Below are 26,429 nucleotides of genomic sequence, written 5' to 3'. Positions count from 1 at the left end.
ATGAGGGTTAAGGGACTTGTCAGAATAGCACTTTATTTCAAGATTTGGTGCTGTGTAGAAATAACCTTGAAATATGTGTGGTGCAAATTGTGTAGCTTATTTTGAGGTAAGAGTGCTGTGTAGACCAACCCATAGTGCGTGTCTATGCTACAAACCTTTATTTAGAAATAATGTCAAGCTGGTGGACTTCTTACTCTGACTCATGGTAACCCTCATTCCACGAGGAGTAAGGGAAGTCGAAGGAAGAGTGTTCTTCTTTCGACTTCATGCTGTGTAGACAGTGCCAAAATCTGAATTGAGCAACTTTGACTTAAGCTACGCAATTGACATAGCTGAAGTTGTGTAGTTTAATTTGACTTTAGCCCTGCAGTATAGATGTACCCTTGGGGCAAAGAAAACTGTTTGTCCAGTGGCTATTATATGGACCTTCTATCAAGCTACTGTAGCCTACTGATCTGGATCTGTAACACTGCCTTCTGCAACTATCCTGGAAATATTTCCAAGATTAATTTAATCAGGTACCAGGCCTGGTCAGATAGCCAGCTGGTGTAAATCAGCATAGTTTCATCAGCACGCAGCTACACAGTTTCCGCTACAAATGAAATTCTGGTCCAAAAGGGAGAGAGAAAAATATGGAAATAAAATAACCAGACATGTTTTTTTAAAATAGGATTAAGTGAGCCTGGGTGAGTCACATTCTAAAACAGAGTAGGCAGTTAGTTATTCACTTCAGGCTACTGAGTAATAAATTATATTTTAACTGTGCTTGGGTAAATGAACTCAAAGGAACTCAGGAATGGTTTATAGCCATATGGCTTCATTGCTTCACAATAAGCAGACTTACTTAAACAACATGAGAAGAGGCAAATAATTGCATATTTCTGTGCATACTGGACTCTTGTGATGTCTCTGTGATAGAATTGCATTGGCCATTTGGCAAAGTTAAACAAACCACAAAGTAAAGAAACAACACGAGACTGCAACTTGAAATTCTGCAGATATTGTCACTGGGCTAACTTAATATTGGTACTGTGCAAAACTCACTGCAGGCTAAATCATAAGAGTGGTATTTCTAGTGCTCTTACTATTTTTTTTCTTGGTTTGATGATGATTATTTTATATATTGCAACAGTGCCAGGGGTCCCTGAAGGTTTTGCAGACTGTAAAATATTCTATCTGTATTTCTCAGAGTTTGAAAAAGAGAAAAGAAAACAAACGTGTGGGATGGAATGTTTCCTAATGAAATATAATATCCAAGTATTTTGTTCATGTATAGAAATCTGGTTATTAAAGAGATTGCTGTAATCTTAACACAAAAGAGCCTTACTCTTGTCAAACTAATTCTGAAACTAGAGGTTCTGATTATTATTCCCCATTTCTCTTTGTAGTTTGACTTACTTCTAATTACTGAGAGTATTGACAGTATGTTGCTAGAAATGAGCTGTTTCATAGAGGTTATGATGAACTTTAACTGCCTAGGGCATTAACTAAGATTATTGTGTCTACATCTTCCCTTTCCAGGCTTAAATCTCAGTTCAGACAGTTACTGAGAGGACTTTGGAAGCCTAGTGCACTTTTTAATAGCAACAGAACATCACAAATCAGCCAGCAAAACTGTAAGTGAAATTCTGGTCCACTGAAACCAGTGAGAGTTGTACTCTTGGCTTCAGTGGAGCCAGGGTTTTATCTGTGCAAATACATGTTTAATTTGTATGTACCATTAAATGTTCAAAATGGGTAAAGAGATACTAGTGCATCCAACTGAGAGACTGCAGATGCAGATAACCAATCTATACCCACAATTAGGTGCTAGAATGTACATATTAATCTCATTTAACTGTGAACATTTGATTGAGAATAGTTTTGGCTTTGTTTTCATAACATAGCTCTCAGTAACGTTTGCATGTGAGCATATTGAGATTTAAAATGCTCAAATGGTGATATCTAATGGACTTGTAAAAACTCCAAACCATTTTTATGCTCATTTAAAACAACGGTTAATTTAAGGATGAATGAGCTAGAGTGTATTTTCTGTGCAATTAGATGGGGTTGCAAAGTCAACATTTAGCAGGAAGATTAGAAAGAGACCCACAGCTGATATCAGTTTAACAGCCATTTAGAATTACTCTGTCTCCATTCAGAAATTACAGAACATCTGGGGTAGAGGGAAAGTTCTAAAGCTGGAGGAGTCTAGGCACAGAGACTGTGAGAGTAGCAAAGAGACTATAGGAGACTGAAGAACAATCATGACCATGTGCTTCAGAGAAATAAAGGGTATCATTAAAGTCAATTGGATTATTGCTATTTTCTTCACTGGAAGAGGGTCAAGGTCTCAAAGTTGATCATTTTATAAACAACGATCGTTTTGTAAGCAACCTCAGAGATTGAGGTTGGAACTGTGCAGAGCATTTGTCAGGGTGCACAGAGTTAGATGGAGAATTTCATACTTGAACAAAATCTGGTGAATTCCAAGGGAAAGGGATTATACAAGTATCTTAATCTGAAACTCTGATGGTAAATTGTGATTGCAACCATTTTATGACTCTTAAAGTTCAAGTTGAAAGTACTGCACATCATGTGGACATTTGCTTTTAATTAACTAATTATTTGTTCCCAGCAGATATTCTACACTTAGTAGCAATGGGTTACTCTGGAATTCCTTGCACAAAGTGGTCAAATCCAGAAACATAAATCCAATATAATCCTACATTAACCTTCTGAAAGTAGTAATCAAAAGTTGTTCACCAAACCACACATGAAATAACAGTGTATATCTTTCATCAGGCGCAAAGGAAAACCCAATGTTTTTCTCTTCTGCAAAGATCATTTTAGAAAGCTAATTACAGTCTTTCATCATATAAATGATGAGATTAACCTCATTAGTATAATTCAGAAAAGTTTACCTTCCACAGTTTTGGTCCATTTAGATACATGTTTAGATTCCCAACACTTCCGCTTGTCATGTCATCTCAGCACTGCTGTGCCACTTCACATTTATTTTAGCTTTGAATTTCTATAATCATTTAGTGACTCTTTCTTTATCTTGCCATTTAGTCTATGTCTAGACTACAAGCCTCTTTCGAAAGAGAGCATCTATACTGCAACCACTTCTTTTGAAAAAGCAAGCCACTTTTTCAAAAGAGAATTCCCAGGTAGTCTGGATGCTCTCTTTCGAAAAAGCCCCTGTTTGCATTACATAGCGCCTATTTTTCGAAAGAGCACTTTTGCAAAAAGGTGTTATTCTTCATAAAAGGAGGTTTACCGTGGTCCAAAAAACCACCATATTCTTTTGAGTTAATTTTGAAAGAACACGGCAGCAGTCTAGATGCAGGGGAATTTTTTTAAAAAAAGGCCACTTTTTTCAAAAAAAACCTGTAGTTCCAGACACACCCTTAGTGTTTCTGATCACATGTCCATAGTTATGGAACATTCCCATCTTGATGTCACTAGGGTTTGTATTATCCCCTGCTATGGAAATACCCCAGTTGGAAAGGAAATTATTCCGTTTTCTGTGCTTTTCGGGAACTTTATTACTATGGATTGCTAGAAAATATATTGTCTTAATCTACAAAACTCCATCTGAGGGATTTATAATCCTCATAAGCATTTATACTGTGTTCATTCTTCCATGACCCATTTGTTCCTTGTACTTCACAAACATATTAAACAGACTGTCACTGCCCCCAGACAGTTTACATCAAACTTAAATTACGCACTTTCCATGTACCTTTTTTGGCTTCTTATTGTGACACTAAGGGTAGTCTGACATGACCTTCTTATCAATAAATTAAGAAAATGCAATCTAGATGGGGCTACCATAAGGTAGGTGCATAACTGGCTGGACAACCGTACTCAGAGAGTAGTTGTTAATGGTTCACAATCATGCTGAAAGGGCATAACAAGTGGGGTTCTGTTCAATAGCTTCATCAATGATTTAGATGGCGGCATAGAGAGTACGCTTATTAAGTTTGCAGATGATATGAAGCTAGGAGGGGTTGCAACTGCTTTAGAGGATAGGGTCAAAATTCAAAATGATCTGGACAACCTAGAGAAATGGTCTGAGGTAAACAGGATGACATTTAATAAGGACAAATGCAAAGTACTCCACTTAGAAAGGAACAATCTGTTTCACAAATACAGAATGGGAAGTGATTATCTAGGAAGGAGTGCTGCTGAAAGGGATTCAGGGGTCATAGTGGATGACAAATTAAACATGAGTTAACAGTGTGACATTGTTGCAAAAAAAGTAAACAAGATTCTGGGATGCATTAACAGGAGTGTTGTGAGCAAGACAGGAGAAGTCATTCTTCCTTTCTACTCTGCACTGATCAGGCCTCAGTTGGAGTATTGTGTCTGGTTCTGGACACTACATTTCAAGAAAGATGTGGAGAAATTGGAGAAGGTCCATGTAGTGGTTCAGCATGGTCTCCTGCTGACCCAAAAGGGGAAGCCCTCCATAAATTCTCCTGGTAGGCAGGACCAGAGATGCCCACCCCCACCCCCAGGAAGTGGAAGGGTGGGGATGGGACTATAAGGGCAGGGGCAGAGAGCACAGTTTGAGCCCAATGAGTGAGCAGGCCAGACACTCTCCTTGGCCTCCCCAAGAGAGAGGCACGGCAGCCCTGCCATTTGAGGGATGACTGGATTGTGTCCCTGGGACACCTGCCTAACCCTGAGGATGCGCCCCGGGTACCCCAATAACCACCAGCCTCAGAGGATGGGTGGAGATAACCAGAGGCCATGCCAGGCCCTGGAGACTGGGCTACACCGCTGGGGCCATTGAGTGACCCAAACCATGAGTCTATGGCTGGCTCACAGGTTACCAAGGCAGTTGAATAGCAGCTGGAAACCTAGTAGGATGCTCATGGAATGACTGGATTAAAAAACCTGCATCATGTGATGCTGAACCTACCCTTCCCATATCACCCTCTAGCTACTTATACATTGGGATAGCTGCTCTCTGTGCACTGTTCTCTGTGTTGACAATGCAAGATGTCAACTTATATTATATTAATTATTAATTCAATTAATTATATTATAATTCTATTAATACCCCCAGATGAAAGCTCATTGCTCTTGTTTAAGGTCCAATTCTTCAATCCTTGCTCAAACTGAGAAGTATCTTAATTCTACAAATTGTCTCCCTGAAATAAGGATTCCTCACAGAGTGAGTAATGCTACCCAGTGCTAGTAAAGTATCAGATGTTATATGCTGATTAAATGCGTAGAGAATTGTTGCCTTGTGGAATATGTTACTCATCTGAGACCTTAGGAGCTATTCACTATTTTAAAAAGTCCCATGAACTATTCCTTTCATTTAATCAGGCAGTCTTCCTTTTTTTGTTGTTGTTATCTTGATGGCTTGATTCCATGAGCATCTTGATAATGATCGTAATGAGTCTGGGATAGCTGCACAATGAGAGAAAAAAAGGTTTTATAACCTGAGTGGGAATTCCCAATCGAAGCTGTGTGATGATGCGAAGCTGAAAGGTTTGGCAGGTCTGGACAGTGTTACATAACACATTATAAATGCTCTGAAATGCACTTTCCAAAGTCCAGTACATGCAATCAATGCCTAAGTGATGCTCCACAAACTTTCCAAAAGAAATGATTGGTTTTTAGCAGTCTTGATCTGTCATAATTTCCAATAAATATGAAGCAGTGTGCAATAGGACAATGTTAAATTGCAAACTGACCTGCCCTTTATGGGGTCATTTAAGGCTTTCTTATGAGCCAGGAGGAGGAAGAAGAGGAACAACATCTGAAGACATTGGGTTTGCCTGCAGACATGAGCCACTGCACAGGGTGGGTGCAGTTGTGTGTCCAGGCATTCAAATATATAGCCTCTGCCCAGCCTTTCCATCACTCAGGGCTGTAACCATATTACAGCTGCTTTCATCCCACACAAGCAAGCTGGTACGGGGAAAATGTCTCTCCTATCTATGCACGCAGATGCATTATTTAGTCTTTGTTTTTTGTCAATGCTGTTTGCAACTTCCCACCACTTGGATGAGGGTCTTCTGAATTTGAAGGAGCCTCCTTTATCCTGTGAGAAGATGGAAGAAGACAATCTCAGTTGATAGAGGAAGGTTTCCACAAATATTTCAGCATCCAGAAAGGAGAGGTACTTTGGTGCACATAAGAAAAATGCCCATTTTTAACTACCCCATTTCTTAAGCTGGTCTTCCACTAGTGTATTGCCTAACAAAATCCTATTGTAAAGAAATAGTTGCGTAGGAGAGCCTATAACTCACTATGGTTGCCTACTGAAAATTCTCAACTAAAAGGGTGTCAGAAGGCACAAGTGAGATTCTGCATATCTGCAAAGAATCTTTGTGCCCTCTTCACAGATTAAAGAAATTAAGGTCCCCTGAATGAATTCAGGGAATTCTTCATGACAAAGCAGGTCACATTTATCTTCATAACATTTCTAAAATGTAATACTGACATTGTTCTACTTAGGGAATAATATCTGATGCCCATGTCAAATACAAAAATACATCATGGATCTGAACTTCCACAGTCTTTTTGATCAAAGGTCAACTGTACATATTTCACTGAGGTTTTCATTAAGTGGTTTTTTTTACTATGTTCTCTAGAGCTCCTGCTGAGAAGGTTTTAAAAATGAAAACCAAAAGTAAAACATCTCAAACTGACAAAAACAGCTGAATTTTATTCCTTTAAAATTTTCTCTACAAAGTTCCTACATCCTAGGTTTATTATATGACCGACAGACAGGAATACAACATTTTGGAATATTGTCAAATGTATATTTATAGAGTTGTTATACTTCCTCTCAGTGAAAGTATTCATATTCCTTTGAGAACAATTCTAAGTGGCACAGTATAAAATAAAATGATTTTGAACTCTGCGTACAGTGTAAAGGTTAAGTAGATCAGTTTCTGAGGCCATCTGCTCCTGCTCTTATTGAATTCATCTGGAGAAAGATGGGGGCACCAAATCGCTGTGCATAAAATACTTGAATGAGTAGAAAGCAGAAGGATAGGGAAGCAAGGATGAAGCCTTCTCTGCATATTTAGGCTTCTAATACTGCTCCCACTGGCTTGCAGGATGGAATTCTTTGGAAATTCATCCTAGCATGGGCAATCCATCTCTATGTGCATGGTATTTTACAACAGCTCCTTTTCACAAAGAGGGTTGGTTGGGCTACCAAGAATGTCAGAGTTTATACAAAGATGCATGATTTACTTGCAGATATTAAACAGGATTTTAGTCCCCATCCTGTCCTCTTGGGAGCATTAACTCACAGACCTTCCTGGTTCTGTCCAGGGAACACTAAACTAATAGTCTCATGAGTCCTAAGAAAACAAGGTTCAGTGTCTCTAGCCCTGGCTCCTATTGGCCACGGCCTCTTGGACAGGATTCAAGGCAGAATGTGTTCTTCTCTGCACCCAGGGTTTCTCCTTTGACCCCCAGATTGCCCCTTAAAAGTCTCTTTCCTTAACAAAGCCTATCTAGTTATTCCCTTTAGGACTGGCAGTGGTGGTGGAGCTTTATTGGTCCCAGGATATGAAGGAGACAAGGGGATGAGATAATATGTTTGTTAGACCAATTTGTGATGGATTAGCTTTCAAGCTACACAGAGACCTCTTCCTCAGGGATGGGAAAGTGATTAAGACTGCCACAGGTAAATAGAAAATCGGACAGGTAATTTAGCATAGTAATTAGCATACATGCTAAGGGACTATTCAGGGTGCAGTGACCTACCAATGTCCCTGTGGTCATAGGACAAAAAGGGTTACAGATTGTTTTAACAAGCCACAAATCCAGCGGCTTTATTAAGATGATGATTTTTAGTGTCTGGCAGAGTTAAGCTCCCAGGCTCATCTTTTGAAAGTTGTGGAAGTTTCCTTTGAGGGAAATCACTGATAGGTCACATATAAAGTTTGTGATTGTTTTGTGAAAAGGGTTCACCCACAGGTGATAGAGTGTTTTCATCTTTTATAATTTTCCTGGCTAAGAGCACAGTGTCACCCACACAATTGTTATTAGGGCATTCAGTGTATGGATGAGGTACACTACGTGTTAGTATAGGCATGTGTAGGACCCATGGATCTTGACAGGTGTATTGGGGTGTTGATCATCAAAGAAGTGGAGATTTCTCTGTATCTGTTGTTCAGGCATTTTCAACCCTCTGTGAGGAAACTTAGCAACCTCTTCTTTCCCAAAGTTGGCTATAGGAATAATAAACACTCTTACATAAGCAGATGTGGGGCATGAGTTGAGTGACTGAGCCATTGGTCTTTGCATCGCTTTCTCATATGCCAGCAGGGATTGGGTGGCTGTGAACAGATCAGAGAAGTCATCATATCATGTGTATGTGGGGCAGGGGGAAGAGTTTGATTAGTTGTTTCCCTCCCCCACACATCTAATGAACTTGGGCTTTGTGTATGGAGGGAGGGATTTCACCTTTGGACATATGTAAAACTCATTGGTCTGCCAAATTGAACTAGAATCTTCTAAAAACAGGCATTTGTGTTTCCCTGTATTTTCTGTTCCAGCGCTAGCCACAACCAGGAAATGCAGAAGCAAGAGAAAAATCACAGAGAGAAGTTGGCTGGACATTTTTGAACTTCCAGTAACATCTGGTTTAAGTTCAGTATAAAAGTTTGAATTGTCCAGCCCTGCTTTTCTCTCCCACATTACCAAAGGAAAAAAAAATCAAAACCAGTGTTCTGCATATATAATGTTAATAAGAGCACTAGATCTTGAGATTCTTATTCAACTTTTGCTCAGCCCTTAGTTGGACAGAGCTCCCTTTGAAGTTGATGCTTTGGCTCAGTAAGGTTCTGAATTGTTGCCATAAAGGGCCATAAAGCCCATTTAACCAGCGATTTAAAAATTCTCCCAACATAGGGGTATTCTACTGCACTATGTGATCCCTGTGAATGACTATATCTTGTTGCCTAGCTACCACATAGTGCTCTTAGCCATGGATAGAACTGCGCTGATAGCAATTTGAGGCACTCCCCCTTGGGCAGTGTACAGCTCTATAGTGTGGACCTGTATATGAATTTCAGAACCTGGTTGTGTAGCAAAGACAAATGGGCCTAAGGTGTTTGGTCAGAATAACATTGGTATGCTTTACCCTCTTAGACCCTTCCTTCTGAATCACTTCTTGTGCATGGATGAAAAGTTTCATCTATTTATTTATCAGATATTTGAAAAATATAGTGGTATTTCCATTGCAAGTGTAAATAAAGGTTCAGGCAAAGTGTAACACAGTAAGTAGAAAAGCAAAATGTACTGCAGCTAAAATGAAAGCCTGGAAAGATAGCCATTGCTTTACAAATATCAGGTCTTTAATTACTCCTAGCAATTCTGTCTGAAATGAGATCTACTGTGATCACCAGACAAGAAGTAGTCGACAATTTCTTTTCAGAGTGACTTTTTGATAGAAAATGGAGTTTTTCAAAATTGAAAAATTCCGCAATCAAAATTTCCCACAAGAAAACCTTTGTAGATTTTTTTTCCCAATGTTCCTCTGGGAATGAGGAAACAAAGTTTCATTTGGGCTCCATTTGAGCTTAATCAAACTATATCAGCTTGTTGAACTGACCTGAAATGTTTCCCTTTGAGTGAGTTCAACATTTAAACTGCATTTCCTTAGGATGGCACATTGCAGTTCAGCATGCCTGAGGCACTCATTTTCTCCCAGGAGCTCAGCCCAGAGAAGAGAAAGAACACGGTCAATGTTGTAAGAACTTCAGGGTTTTATTCCAATATTTATTTTCTTTATAAAATTTCCCCTAACATATTTGCCACAATGTGGAAATGTAAACAAAGCCTCTGTGTACACCCAGGTGCTTATTCAGACAAGATTGTGCCTTTAGGTACAGCCTAAAGCAAAGGCTGACTCGCGAGCTGCATCAAACCTCCAAGACACATTGCTTTGCTCTTGCTCCTGTAAATGCAAGTAGAGGCTTTTGTAATGGCTGCAACAGGGGTAGGAAAAGTTTTTTTAGGGGGGGCTGCTGAGCTGCAGAAAAATAAGTCAGGGGCCGCACACAGGAAAAACAAATCCTCATAGCACAGGCTCCCAATGCTGGCGGGGGATGGGGGAGCCCTGAGCCTTGGGGGTTGGATCTAGACAAGTCCACACAGGCAAGTTTGATTGTCCCTTGTGTCTGACAATGATGTCATACCATCACATGTGTTCTCATGTGGCCATACAGCCTGAGCCACACATACAAACTGATGTCACACAGGAATGTGCAAGTTCCCGCTAAAATTCGATATGACATTTGGTCCTTTTTCAATCAGTTTTTCGGTCTGTCTTCCTCAGAGCATTTACAATCTTATAGTCAATGTTATCATTTGATTTCTTTTGTGACAAGACAAATAAACTAAAACATTTCAAGTCTGAATTAACTTTCTTTTACAATTAAATGTTCTCCCATGGCATTTACCCAGTTTCTGAGCAGTTAGGCCACATCTACAATGCAGAGCTAATTCAGGATATCGTTGGTATCCCAAAATAGCTATTCCGCATCTTAAGAGCAAGCCTGTTATATCGAAATATAATGGGCTCACTATTCTGACGTCCCTGTAAACCTCATTGCACGAGGATTAAGGGACCTTTCGAAATAAGCTATTTCGAAATTATCTTGAAATAAGCGACGCAATTTGCATAGCGCAAATTGTGTAGCTTATTTCGAGGTAAGTGTGCTGTGTAGCTACATCCATATGTAAAAGGGAATCCTCTGAACTGTCATTCATGTTAAAATTCGACACTTGCCAACAAGGACTTAACAAGAATTTGAACTATCTCACCCATTACCAAGACAGTTTCCCCAATTATCACCTGTAATACCATTAACTCACAAACATCCCACTCTCCCTACCTTTAATATCATCAATTCACAGACACTTACCTTCCTTCCTCCTCCTCCCCCCCCCCCCCCCCCCGCATCCCCCTTCTGTTCTGCAATGTGATTTGTCCTTTTCATATTTGTTCATTTTTTTAATTGTATCCTTTGGTATATATGGTTGTGACTACTTTCTTCCACTATTTGATCTGAGGAAGTGGGTCTGGCCCACGAAAGCTCATCATCTAATAAACCATCTTGTTAGTCTTTAAAGTGCTACATTGTCCTGCATTTTACATCCATATGGTTATGGTATAAAAAACAGTAAGTGAAAATGTGAAAAGGTTTGAAATGCATTCCGGTTTAATAGTGCAACTGCAGAGCATATAGCTAAAAGCAAATTAGATTTTTTGAAAGGTACTAAGAATGTTAATAATTAATTTTAACATGATCATTTAAAAAACATCTTTGAAAAACATGGCTAACTATCTCTGTGTCCAAATATAGCAGATTCAAGAAGGTATTCGATAGTTGGACAGATAAGGCTATCCAAAATTAAAATACATATGTGAGAAAAATACATATGTGTGATGGTCCCCCTCATGGTTATGAAAATTGGTTTATAAATATAAATATGCATAACTCGGAGACACTTTGGACAAAATACATCATATAATCTAGTAATGTTAATGTTACAATATGCTGGATCTGTGTATCCTATTTTGGTGCATGTATCATTCTTGTATGAGAAGTTAGAAATATGAAGTATGAGACTGCTTATTGTTTTAAAAGTGCTAATGAGAGCCGTTGCTGGTAACAAGTTGGTGATAAGCTTAATGACTTGTAAACAGCCTTGTTTGTCCTATAAGTTGAAGCACTGGTTGGTCATATGAAAACGCAACCATACCGCTTGGTACTGAATTCCATTTTGACCTTGGTATTTTTCAATAGAAGGGAAAAATTCTATTTAAGTAATGGGAAGCTATCAGCCATTTGTCTTTGGCTGGCTCACTCTAGGAAGATACAAAGAAGGTTTCCGGGAGGTGGTAACCCCAAGTTTGCACTTTGTCTGATGACAGACCAGAGAATCTGGCCCAGCAGGACAGAGTGGTGGGGAGACCCAGAGAGCAAGAAGGCAAGTTTAGTGGCATGATCAGTGCACCAGGGAACAATCCCAAGGGGACTTCTGTGTCTGCACCCCATCACAATATGTGTAAGCTTTGGAAGAAATATAAATGTTCCTCTGGCTTCTGAGATTAACCCAACCTCTAATGGGGGTAAAGAAGCAACCTACTTACTATAGGGTTTCTTGCAATTTCCACTAAAGCAGCTGCTACTGGCTACTGAAGGAAATAAGAGACTGGACTAAATGGACCAGTGGATTGACCCCATATAGCAATTCCTACTTTCTATGTTCCTGTCTATTTCCTTTATTTTTACATGTCTGTACTAAGATTTAAGTGTTTTAAACTTCCTGTTCTCTTGGATTAGGTTTCAGAATCATAGTTCTACTTTCATGCAAGGCAGCATCTGGCACATTGCTAATGAACTTCATACATATTACAATTTTTATGATGCTTGCAGTACTAGTAAAAATAAAAATCCATACTCCCTTATCAGTGCTGAAGGACAGGATTCTCTGGTTCCTTGCTGAAGACTAATGATTTCCAGTTGTGTAAAACAAAACATGTTCTTAAGCCCTGGAGCAATTGTGCTTTGCTTCAAAGTTCTGATCAGCATCAGCACTAAAAAGAGAAGTTATTAAGAGGCAAATAGATTCTGTCAATGTAAGACACCCTATACTGAAACCAAGAGTTGTTCTGTATGTATCTGTAGGAACTGTTGTGAAAATACTATCTATTCAAATTCTCTTTGCAGTTTTATTGAATAGGGTGTGCTTGCCTTTGTCCACGACAGTGTTGTGTAATGTTGTTTTGTACTGCTGAGGCTTGACCCTAACCAGTTCTGTATGGATGCTGAGATATTGTCAGCATAGGCTTAGTCTACACTGTGCTCCCCCTGTCAATCTAAGCTACACAACTTCAGCTATGCAAATAGCGTAGCTGAAGTTGATGTACTTACTGCAGTCTCTTCAATGCAGTAAGGTCAGCAGGGGCTGCTCTCCTGTCAACTACTCTTCTCATCCAGAGTCCATGGGAGAGTGCTTGGAGGTTGATTTATTGTGTCTAAGCAGATGCGATAAATCAATTGCCAGTGGATCGATTGCTGCAACATTGCTCCACTGTGTAGTGAAGACAATCCCATATAGTCAGCCTTTCTGACATTAATGAGATGTAAAGCTAATCAATACCTTGTGGGACCAGGGCCCCTAATAACTGCCTTTTTCTACACAGAGGTGTTGCATCAGACTGGTGGATGAAGTTGTCCCTATCTATTAATGTTCCTATCACAAAGAATCTTCAGAAGGGAACAGAAACACCCCATGCAGAGCTGGATGAATGTCTCAAAAGTTTCTCTGAAAAATATTCACTTGAATAAAATCTGGGATCAATTTGAGTAAATTTACTCTCAGTAAATATGTGGCTCGATGAATTTTAAGTAAATCTTAGAGCATATTTGCTGACAGAAAATGTTGACCATGTAAGCATAAGCATTTGCAGGAGACTCCAGTCAAGGGTAATGTTTTTTCAGTAAATGAATAAAAACTGTTAACTGGACAGTATATGTCTCAAAATGTAAATAACACCTTAAATGGTGATAGCCATGAGACCCACCAAAAATAACAAACACCTGTATTTTTAAACACCAAATATGCACAACATATTGCTTGTGAACAATCTACAACCTAGTATTATTACAATACCATACCCCTTGTACCATATGCAGTGGCACCAGTATTGCATCACTGTCTGCTTCTCCCAAAACCTTTTTTTTCCATGCCACACCCATGCATGAAAAGCTTTTCCCTTGGTGAAATACAGAGCCAGTACTTTGTGCTGCTTTATATACCTCCTGAGGAGCCAGTGAAGTGGTGGTTCTTAAGAAGGAAAAGGTGACGGGAAATTTTGTTCCCAATATGCTTTATGGTATACAGAGTGCCTTAATTGGTAACCATGCCCCAAAAGCATGAATTAAAAAATGCTAAATGACTGGGTCATTTTCCAACCTCACATAAAGATTATAGACAATCTATTGGTCATTAGCACAACCCTCCGCCCCCCCCCCAAAAAAAACAAAAAATAGAACTTCTGAAATAGAATCTCTGGTGGAGATTTTTGCAGTCGGCTCCTACAACTTCTTTTATAACCTACTTCGTACCTAAGGCTATGTCTACACAGCAGCATTATTTCAGAATAACTGACATTATTCTGAAATAACATAGTCCGCGTCTACATGGCAAACCATTATTTTGACATAATGTCAAAATAATGTCAAGCTGGAGAACTTCTTAGTCTGACTACTGTAACCCTCATTTTATGAGGGGTAAGGGAAGTTGAAGGAAGAGTGTTCTTCCTTCGACTTCCTGCAGTGTAGACAGTGCCAAAAGTCGAATTAAGCTATTTCGACTTCAGCTACTCAATAGACATAGCTCAAGTTGCATAGTTTATTTCAATTTTAGCTCTGCTGTGTAGACACGCCCTAAAAGTATACCTGGATCTCTTCAACTGCATTCCATTACAGGGGCAGCAGATACCTCTGTGGCAGCTAAAGAATTAATCCCATTTGTACAGGAGAACAGTGAGAGTTAACTTCTTAAAGGTAGGAACCAGCCTATGGAATACTCCCTAATGTCTTCATATGTTGCTAAGCCACAGTGGCCTCTCTTTTTTGATGTTTTTAAGTGATATCTCTTGTCTCGCCACTTTTTACTGTACACTGTTCATAGGTGGGGAAGAACCTTCTTCCTCTGACTTTGAAGATTGCTGCATGTCTAAATAATAGATTTGGATAAAACTAGCTCCTGGACAAATAATAAACAACAAGACATAACTTGCCACAAACTGTTCATTGTGAGTTCAAGGGCTGTATAAATTCGAGATTGTGATTCGAGCACTTCAGTTATAGGCCTTTATAGGATTACTCATCTCCTGTTTGCTTCCCCTTTTTATTCACAACTTTTACCTTTTCTCTGATTTCCAGATTTAAAACAAATTAAAAGCACAATGGCAAAGAACTGCTCTCCCTTGCATCCATTATTGTCAAGTTGAGCCAAGTTATCAACAAGTTGAGTAGTGAGGATCGACTACAGATCACCCATAGTTCATATGCAAACATCATTTTGGGAGCAAAGGAAGATTTTTGTTTCATAAACAGGCTGAAGTTACAAAATATAGCTCTGGATCCAGATTTGAAACTCCACATTCTACAGGAGTTTGAATATGCTGTTTTGATGCAAGCCCATCTCTAATATTATGAAATCATAGGAGAATTATATGGGAGACTCAACCCATATTTAATGGAAGCCAAAAAACTCTCCCGCCCCTCTTCCCCATGCTAGTACAATTGTCGATGTTCTAGTAGCTACTGCAGTGATTAGAAATGACAACTTGGTTTGAAGTGCCCTCTAGTGGCAATTAAAATTTCTGATGAGGAGTCTGAAATAGTAACATCAGATGGAAACAGTAGGCAAACTGAAAAACCAGAAAGTGACGCAAATAGGTAGGGGTCTGGTATACGCATTACTTCACTAGCAATACTGTTAACTATAATAAGGTTTCTGAATCAGATCTGTTATTGCCATTCATAATACTTGCCAGCTATACTTTTTGGCAGCATTTTGCACTGCATAGGAGAGGCTGTCCAAAAGAATACTGTCCTAAAAAGTGTCTGTTTGCAATCAGCAGGGAAATTGTTAGGACCCAACTAAGATGTAGCAAGCTTCTTAATGCCTCAGTAAGTCCAAAGTCTCGGCAGTAGAGAGGAAGTTAGAAAGTAACAGCTGTAGGTGTTATAACTTCCACCAAGGAAAGCTGCTTTTAAGGCTCTCTCTTAGGATATGTAATAAAAACTTTTGGCAGCGGACTAGCCAGGGCAATGGGATCTGGAATAATATGACATTTACACATGAAGCTGGCTTAAGAATTCCTGCAGAGCAGAGTGGTGCTGCTAAGAGTCATGCTGCTAATACAGGCAAATTGGGGGGTGTTATTCCTCAGTTACACCAGTGCAGCTCCAGATACCAGAGGGTGGAATTTGCCTCACTGTATATTTTTAGAAGACTAGGTTCCTTACTCCAGAAGTAGGATGGGTAGTTTCAATGAGACTCATAGGATCAAGTGTTGCTCGGTATGGACAACAATTGAAGAACTGGGACCCAAATAAATTATTCCCAACTGAACTCCATTATGTTCTAAATAAAGTCATCTACATGATGCAACATATTTAAAGGTGGCTTTCTGCAGCTTCACTCCTATACTTGTCCAGACAGGCAGTAGATTACACTGGATGAAGCTATTTCAAACACCTGAGTCAAGTGGAAAAAGTTATTCCTTCCCTCTGAATACGATGGGGGAAAAATTTGTGATTAATATCGCACTAAAATCTTAAACATCTACCAAAGGTATTGCTTTTTTCCCTGCTATTTCAGCAGTCATATTAATAAAACAGTACAATAAGCAGAAGGGAAAAGTGGGAATGACTAATTATGATAGATGACAGCACAGATTTCCATGTGTATTTATATTCCTTCATTGTGGATGTCAAAGATTTATGTACAACACATTTATGTATCTAGAATATGCAAGAAAATACTTGTATATGCACCAAAGTTGAAAAATAGATAAACTTTTACTGGTTGATGTGAATTTTGTAACTGGTCGATGTGAATTTTGTAATTTTGTAATTAAGGATCAATTCTCTCATCACTTTGGTATTTCTTGCTTTTATTGGCTTGAATCACATCCTTACCATGAACACACATACAGAGTTTTAAGGCCCTGGAGGTTTTAGGCCTTGGAGGTTTTTCGCCTTCCTCTGTAGCGTGGGGTACAGATCACAGCTAGAGGATTCTCTGCATCTTGGGGTCTTCAAACTATTTAAAGGCATCAATATCTGAGATATAAGTGAGAGAATTATTCTAGGAGGGGGTGGGTGAGATTCTGTGGCCTGCATTGTGAAGGGGATCAGACTAGATGATCATAATAGTCTCTTCTGACCTTAAAGTCAGTGGCTGTGTCTAGACTGGCCAGTTCTTCTGGAAAATCAGCTGCTTTTCCGGAAAAACTTGCCAGCTGTTTACACTGGCTGCTTGAATTTCCACAAAAGCACTGACGATCTCATGTAAGATTGTCAGTATTTTTGCAGAAATACTATGCTGCTCCCGTTCGGGCAAAAGTCCTTTTGCGCAAAACTTTTGCACAAAAGGGCCAGTGTAGACAGCTCAGATTTGTTTTCTGCAAAAAAGCCCTGATCGCAAAAATGGTGATCCGGGCTTTTTTGCGGAAAAGCGCATCTAGATTGGCATGGACGCTTTTCCGCAAAAAGTGCTTTTGCGGAAAAGCGTCCGTGCCAATCTAGACGCTCTGTTCCGAAAATGCTTTTAACGGAAAACTTTTCAGTTAAAAGCATTTCCGGAAAATCATGCCAGTCTAGACGTAGCCTATAATTATAATATATTACAAAGTAGAAAATATTGTGGAAGTCTCTTGTTAAAATATTGCTAGAGCACCAATGATAAAAAGATTATCTATCAATCTCCATTTATTTTTAATGTTTAGAGGATTACATTTTTGTACTGCAAACTTCAAATTGAAATGTCTAATATTTGGGTTTATCAAAGAAAAATAAGGCCATTCAGCCTCACATTTAAAGGATTATTACACTTTCATTTAACTTGGTTTCCAAATAGCCCAACATTTATATGAGGAAGCAATTATACAACTAAAGCAAATGAGAACCTCTAGAACATACACTCTCTTGGTAAATTAGACTCTGTATTTTTATTTCACTTCGCCATCTAGTGGGCAAACATGTTAAACAACCTGAACTAAAAACATCTAAAAACAAGTAGTCCTGTGGCACCAGCCTACAAGCCTCTTTCGAAAAAGGCTTTTTTGAAAGAATCTTTTGAAAAAGTCTCTTTCGAAAGAGAGCATCTAGACAGCAACCAGTATTTTTGAAAAAGAGAGCCGCTTTTTCGAAAGAGAGCACTCAGGCAGTCTGGATGCTCTCTTTTGAAAAAGCACTGTTTCCATTACATAGCGCCTTTTTTCAAAAAAGCACTTTCAAAAAAAGGCGTTATTCCTCATAAAATGAGGTTTTCCATGATCGAAAAAACTACTGCGTTCTTTTGATGTAATTTCGAATGAACATGGCAGCAGTCTAGATGCAGGGGAAGTCTTTTTTTAAAAAGGCCACTTTTTTCGAAAAATCCTGTAGTCTAGACACACCCGTAGAGACCATCCAAAATATATGTCATATCATGAGATTTAGTGAGCAAAACGCACTTCATCAGATGAGCTGATGAATATAGTACAATTATATTCATTTCAAGCCATCTGATTTATTACAGAATATGCACCTCACATCTTTTCAGTTTGTGTCCAGTGTCTGAAGACAGGTAGGGGTGCAAAGACTTAGTTTGTAGGTGTCTTCCACTCTTTGCTAATTACTTACACAAATTCAAATGGACAAAGGACTACATTTTAAATAGTAACTAGTTATTTTGGGTGCCTCCATTTCTTGGGAGGGGGCATGAAGTATACAAAACACCCTCTCTTTGAAACTACTTAAATCAGATACAGTAGCGGGAACATTCCACAGTAAAAGTCTTTGAAATCTTTGTATTTATGTCTTAGGCTAATCATAAATATCCACTAATGAAATAGTTATTTAAGTGAAACCATTAAGAATGAAATTTAATCTTCTTGCTGAAGAAAAAAAACCTATGTGCTCTTAACTTATATTGGCTAACATGCAATGAATATCATGAGGTAAAATCCAAAGCATCTTGTAGCTTTAATATGAGTTAATAGCTTCAAGTAAAGACTATGAGAATGGGAGCCAAATATTAAGGACAATTTTTTTCCTAATGAAGATAAGACTTGGGTAGATTGGGTGATCATTTTCTTTAACTCATATAATAGCAATAGTTACTATATTTATCTCTTAGACAGTTAGTTTTTACCTACAGATTTCAATGTGTCTTGAAAGTGAGGCAGATACTTACTGGAAAATCTTAAAAACCAACAAATAGTCTAGTCGCACCTTAAAGACTAACAAAACACGTAGATGGTATCATGAGCTTTTGTGGGCAGAATTCACTTCTTCAGATGAAGTGGGTTTTGCTCACGAAAGCTCATGATACCATCTACGTGTTTTGTTAGTCTTTACGGTGCTACTAGACTGTTAGTTGGTTTTTAAGTTTTTCCAGTTCAAACTAACTCGGCTTCCTCTCTGAAGCTATTATACTTACTGTAACTCAACCTATATTGCTTCATCTCAGCTGTATTCCCTTATTTTTTCTGTTACCTTTTTGAATACAGTTGTCAAAAAATCTACCTTGTCTTCATGAAATAAGGTGCATTAAGCTGTAGCAAGCAATAGAAATGTTTTACTATTATAAGTAGTGGGAGGGCAGAAGGAAAAGGAGGAGAGCTGCTGCCAGGGGTATGCTCATGGTTTTTTCTAGAGGCAGGCTCAAACCGAAATCTCACATACAGCCATCACCAACTCCATCACCTAATGCAGGATTTATTTTGGGGAAGTTCTATCACCTATGTTATAGAGGACATCCAACTAGAAAAGAAAACAGTTCTTTCAGGTCTTGGAAGCTACCAATCTATTAAAACTTTTCAGCAAAATTTACTTTTCTCAAACAATTAGGTCTTATAAAAAATGAAAATGTAATGGGGGTAAAAGCCCTGCTTTAATTGATTTTATCTTTTTGGAAATCATTTCCAAATAAATCTTTTCAAAAATAGACTTTTTTATATTTTTTATTTTTTTTTATTTTGAAGTTGTGGGAAAATGGGAAAGGAGGCAAGTAGGTTTTCACACATCTACTTTTTTCATTTTGTTTTGTATTTATGTTCGAGTAAACAGGGCAAACGCAGATCTTTACCAAAAGAATAGTCTTTATGCATGGTGTAAACTGGATACATCTCCCTGAAAAAAAGGGAGAAAGAAGGCTTGCTTGGTAATTTCCGTTTAGTAAAGCATGCTGGGATGGCGAGAAGGCTCTTCCAATCTCTGGCCTTACTTAGAAAGATCAATTTTAGTGGAAGAATTGCATGCAAGTGAGATCAGGATTTGTTACATAGTAACTTGCTTGGATTTGCACTCAGGGTCCTTGCAAACTGTACACAGCTCCTGTCTGTCAAGTGGCTTTCAAGGTTTGTTTAACATCACCAGTGTGATCAGCACAGCAAAAGGAACACACAAATACAATACCTGCCCTAAAGTTTGTAACCTCAAAGGAAATGTTGCATTTTATGTCCAAAATATGTGAATGTTCCAGATTTGCATGGCTTTGGTGTGAACTTCTATGTCAGTTTCACTTTTTAAGTTTTGGGTTCTGACAGATCTAAAATTTCAAAGTGATGTCAGACTCTCTCAGGTTGAAATTTAAGGAAATATTTACATGAATCCACATGAAACAAAAGCATTGAGTTTCACACAGTTCAGCTCTTGAGTTTAGCATTACCACATGGAGTGTCCTACAAACTAATGCTAACATATTATGAATAAAACTCTCTTTTCTGATTTACTATGCATGTGAAATAGACGCAAAAGAAACAGTAGGATTATCCATATTTCAGACCGTAATGATTATATCATGCCTGTAACCTGGTTTTCTGATCAGATTGATTAATTTTCCAATCTATTCTCTGGAATGATGACAAAAAACCCTTTAAAGCTAAAAAACAGCTTTGATGATATGGAAACTTAGTTATTCCAATGTGTAGTCATAATAATGACTGTGCTAAAGTTTATATTAGTGAGAGAAACACAGTGGGATGCATTGTTTGTGTTTATAAGTGTCCTATGAGTGCAAATGCCATATCGTGTTAAGTGCTTTCATAATGATGTGTTTACAATCTGCTTTGCTTAAAACATATTGTGCAAGAGCACAGCTGAAAATTGTAGTGATATTAAAAAGCAACAGCAGTAAGACTGGCCTGTCAGAAGCTTGTTGATATCACTTTGGTCAAGCCAAGCTTTAGCTGAAAGATTAATTCACTCTAATATTTTAACTGCAGCAATGATTTATCAGCTATTCCTGGTTTATTTGTACCTCTTTGGCCCCTAGTCATTCTTTATTTACTTGGTGAATTTTTCAGCAGATTCTCTCCAGGGCTTCACTCTCTTGGCACCACCAAAGAAATCATGCTTGTGCTAAGAAATGTTGCCTAATACTGCCCTGTGGAGCTTAGGGTTTTGTGGACCCTCAAGTCTTACTTTTGCTCAGGCCTTTGTGTGGCAAGCAGCCCCCAAGAAGGACATGAAATGAGATTAGCTCACTGGAGCTAGGTCTTGCTCGCAAGAAGGCCTCCTAGATTGAGCTGAAGATGGGAAGCCAGAAGCATGGTCCCCCAGGAAAGGGTTGGCTGGCAGTTGGACTTGTGTCTCTCTTAATACACAAATGCTCAAGCAGCTTTGGCATCAAAAGCAAAATGCATGAGGAAAGAAAAGCAGCTGACTGAAGGGGATAAGTAGAGGCAAGAGAAGCCATATAGAAAATTCCTTGCGAAGAGCAGCCAAACACCCATAGGGCCATGAGAAGTCTATTTTATCAGTTGAACTAACCAAATAAAATGTTCAGTGGAGCCAGTGTTTGGTTTTGCCAGACGTATCAGCTTCCTCTCCAGCTCTGTATTGTATAGAAATGTGATGTGTTTGCATACTGCAATCTGAGCAAAACAATTTGCACAGGGAATAAAAAGAATGCCAATTTACTAAAAGAGCCGCTCAGGCATATAAAACCCCTTGACTTGTAAATTCGCACAGCTCCATATGGTGAACTGGTCCACTGAGGATCTGGCTTGTTGGAACTCAAAGCACAGAGTACTGGAAAGTTTAGTTCTTTAAATGGATGAGTTAAATAAGACATAATTAGGGATGACTTGGCCTCCCTTCTTACTCCCACAAGTGACTTCTAGGACAGTGGCCAAGATAGCTGTGGTCGTGACCAAATGATAGCAATTTTGAGTCAATCCTGGAGAGGGGAAATGTGTATATTTGCACAATAATGAGAAGGGAACAACCTACCATTCAGATATGGAGGCTGCTGATAAAATTCAAGAGTACAAATGTACTAGAACATTCATTACACTGAATCCTCTTTGTTCCTTGGTTTCCATTTCACCAAACCTAGTTCTCCCACAAAGGGCTTGTTGCACAGCAGAGCTGAGAGAGGTCATTTATTATATCACTATCATATATTCCATGTTTCCAGTTTGCCATTGACATCAGTAACTGGACCCTTGCAAAATATTCATTTGTGAAGTAATTGGTTAATCTGATCTTTTTGAACCTTGTATTACAGTTAGATAAAAGTGGACCAAACAATCAGCAAATAACTTGTAATGTAAATTATCATTCATGCGAAGCTTTAAAGCCTTAAGGTGGCTGCTCAGGAAGTTTGGGTTGGTGTCATATGTTCAAGACAAATTGGACTAAGAAGTTAGAGTTGACCTTACCCCTAGATAAGACAGGTTCTTACAGGAGTCTTAAAATATAGAGTGGTCCTGCTAGCCAAAGCTGGGTAGCCCAAAGGTGGCCAGGTAATCCTTGTGTTCACAAATTTATCTTGGCTCCTGCAAGCCAGACGTACAGGATAAATGAGCAATTCATGAATGAATCTTCCTTGACATGATTCGGTGTAATGAGTTGCTGCAGTATTGTGATACGACGATTCTAAAAGCACAGAGAGGCAAACTAATCTTGTTCCAAAAGCTGAAACTAAGTACTAGGAATATTAGTTCTAAAGCAGAGTGAATATAACCCAAACCTTGATTGTTTTGCAAATAGCTCCACTCCCATGACACTCTTCCAGTAGTACTAGTTTGACATTTGCATACGGGGGTTTGAGAATGGAATAAACAAGATGATGGGTGGGGAGGAGGAAGGAATGTTAGGAACCACTTTAGGAGCTGCCTGGAAGCACTGAGTTTTTCTGATAACTTGAGCAAACTTGGTCCTATGAGGCTCCTTGTATCTGTTAGCCTTCACTCCAGTGTCAAAATAAAAACAGGAAAGCAAAGTCCAGTTCAAGGTCTGTGTACTCCTGCAGTCAAAGCTCTCAGTGGGAAAGAACATGACCACAAATGACAATAAAACTGTTCATCAGCGAAGGGCGGGGCCAGGGGTATATGTGGAAACTAACAAACTTTGGAGACAGAAACATCACAGAAGCTGGATTAAGACTGGCAGTCCTCCAGAAAGAGAAATGGTTCAATACCTTACCAAGTTCAGTACTAAAAGCGAACTCTGCTCTTTGCCTAAGTTTTCTTCACGAGTTTCTTGAAAAACCTTTGAAAACTAGGAAACCCTTATAAACTAATCATCCCCCCCCCCCCCAGTACAGTTTAGAGACTGAGAGATGGGGCTAAGAGATTGTGACAATGGTCACATTTCAGCTTCTAAAGCTAAGGACTAGAAGGGATAGGAGGGGAATTATGAAAGGTACAACTTGGGGAAGGTCAGTCACGTTGAGCCGACACAGAGGATTCAGGTTAAATTAGAAATTCCAGATGCACAAGAAGAACTGAAGACTGGCTGTGTGAGATCAGGGGCTGTGCTCTGGCCATGAGCCTTTTCTTTGCTCTGAGCTTCCATTCCTGTATGGAGCAGTTTTGGAGGGGAGTGGAACTGGACTAATGGTGACTATAGGGGTGTGTCTAGACTACATGCCTCCGTCGATGGAGGCATGTAGATTAGCCAGATCGGCAGAGGGAAATGAAGCCACGATTAAAATAATCGCGGCTTCATTTAAATTTAAATTTAAATGGCTGCCCCGCTCTGCCGATCAGCTGTTTGTTGGCAGATCGGGGCAGTCTGGACGCGACGCACCGACAAAGAAGCCTTTCTTGATCGGCACAGGTATGCCTCGAGAAACCAGGTTTACCTGTGCCGATCAAGAAAGGCTTCTTTGTCGGTGCGTCGTGTCCAGACTGCCCCGATCTGCCGACAAACAGCTAATCGGCAGAGCGGGGCAGCCATTTAAATTTAAATGAAGCCGCGATTATTTTAATCGCGGCTTCATTTCCCTCTGCCGATCTGGCTAATCTACATGCCTCCGTCGACGGAGGCATGTAGTTTAGACGTACCCTAGGACTGTACTAGTGTCAACAAAGCTCTGGGAGGATGGACTGAAATAGGCTGAGGAAATGTCCATGTTCCTACACTCAACTATTCTTGAGCCTGTTTGGAAATGTGGGTAAGGACTAAATGCCTTCCTCACATTCTGATCCTAACGGGTCCTGCCATATTCCTCTCTTTGTGACTGTGTTCGTTTTAGTGCTGAGGAGTGGGGAAAGAACACTCAGAAGTGTGATGAGGATAGTCAAAATTAAGGTTCTACAAGCTGGGCGAGGATGATGGTTTAAGCAGGTTTTGGAGCCATATCAAAGCCCCCATGATTAAAAAGATGTTCATGCTAACGGTAACTTTTAGCCTCTGGTGCTAGATTTTCCTGAGCTAGAATATTAACAATGAAGTGTAGCCACCCCAATGGGGGCAGCAGAATAAGTTAGTGATCCTGGGTCCAATCCTGACTGGAACCTAGACATGTACTTGGTGTAGCTAGCCTATTCTACTGCCCATAGTGCCCTGGCTACTATTAGATTCTTAATTAACTAGCTTGATCAAAGCTAGAATGCATCTGTCCCACTGAGTTAGAAATTATATCTGTAGTTCAAGTGCAGACTTACTGATAACACCTCTGGTTCCTGCTGTAGACATCTAAAAGAAAAGTTACCAAAAGGTTTCCCTCCATATTTAGATAATATTGTCTCTATTGTCTATTAAAGTATGAGCATCTATCTTCAATCTAAAGAACCTTTCCACATGGAAAGGGATTTAAAGGGGAACACTTCAGGTAGTAGATCTTGTTTCATTTTAATTTTTTTGCTTATTTCTCCTTCATTCAATGACAGAGGTACTGGAGGCTGATAAGACAACAATTCATTCACCTTCCCCATATGCTTTCGCTCCAGGAAAGAATCCAGAGACACTGCTGTAAATTGGTGAGATTTGCACCTCCTTCCAGTGCTTTCTCCATACAAATTTAGACCCTAAACTAACTCATTAGAAGACTGTGTCAGGCGTACTTAGACTCTTGCCCAGCAGTCAGTGTGCAATGTGTACATACCCTTTTTTTAGATTTAGCTGGACAAGTCCTATATTGATGTGTGAGTCTCATCAGGTGTAATTTGCAGATCAAGGGCCAGAGGAGGGGAATTTAGAAGAAGAGGAGCTCTTTGATGGTATTACCTCTTTTCTGAAACTTAGTCTTGCAGCTCCTAGGCAGACTTCCTTAGAAAATGGTGTATGGGTAAACATGTACCTAAAAGCCTGAGAAGGCTGACTGTAAGGGAATGTAAGGGAACAATGAATAGGCCTGTAGGACCTAGAGAAGAAGTGGGTTTTGCCTATGAAAGCTCATGATACTATATATGTATTTTGTTAGGGTATGTCTACACTACCACCCTAGTTCGAACTAGGGTGGTTAATGTAGGCAACTGGAGTTTCAAATGAAGCCCAGGATTTGAATTTCCCGGGCTTCATTTGCATGTTGCCGGGTGCCGCCATTTTTAAATGCCGGCTAGTTCGGACTCCGTGCCTGCAGCTACACGCGGCACGAACTAGGTAGTTTGGATTAGGCTTACTATTCCGAATTACCTGTACACCTCGTTCCACGATTAGGAAGCCTAATCCGAACTACCTAGTCTGTGCCGTGTGTAGCCGTGGGCACGGAGTCCGAACTAGCCAGCATTTAAAAATGGCGGCGCCCGGCAACATGCAAATGAAGCCCGGGAAATTCAAATCCCGGGCTTCATTTGCAACTCTGGTTGCCTACATTAACCACCCCAGTTCGAACTAGGGTGGTAGTGTAGACATACCCTTAGTCTCTAAAGTGCTGCAGGACTACTCATTCTTTTTATAAAGTTACAGTCTAACATGGTTACCCCTCTGAGGTTTTTGATTATAAGGGACCCTAACTTATAACATGCCACCCCTCGGCTTGGAGTTTGGACTGCCATACCTCGCTGTCAAAGGCAGATCTCTTTTGGCCTTAAAGATAGGAAATACTGTCCTGTCAACACAAGCAGGAGTTTACTACTGATATTTGATCCTTATAGCCACAAGAAACCTGGAAAGCCTCGGGTCCCAGAAAATGAGGCATGACAGAATTCAGAGAAGAAATCCATCTGTTGCCTTTATATCCTGGTTCATTATCGTGGCCTTTTAGTAGCATTTGCCACCGCAACAATCTAGACCTCGATACAGAAAGGAACTCTACTAAAGTCTGCACTGATGCTAAATTCAACCTTGTATAGGTTTGGCTGGGAGAATGTTGGAACAATCCTGTGAAAATCTCTCCCAAGAGCCTGGATGCACCATCAATGTGACAAACTGCAACTGGCTTCATTCAAACTATTCTGATTCTTTTAGAAAAAGAGAAAAAAAATGGTTCTA

Source organism: Pelodiscus sinensis, chromosome 12, assembly GCF_049634645.1.
Source record: "Pelodiscus sinensis isolate JC-2024 chromosome 12, ASM4963464v1, whole genome shotgun sequence".
Classification (NCBI taxonomy): Eukaryota; Metazoa; Chordata; order Testudines; family Trionychidae; genus Pelodiscus; species Pelodiscus sinensis.
This window is presented reverse-complemented; position numbering follows the sequence as displayed.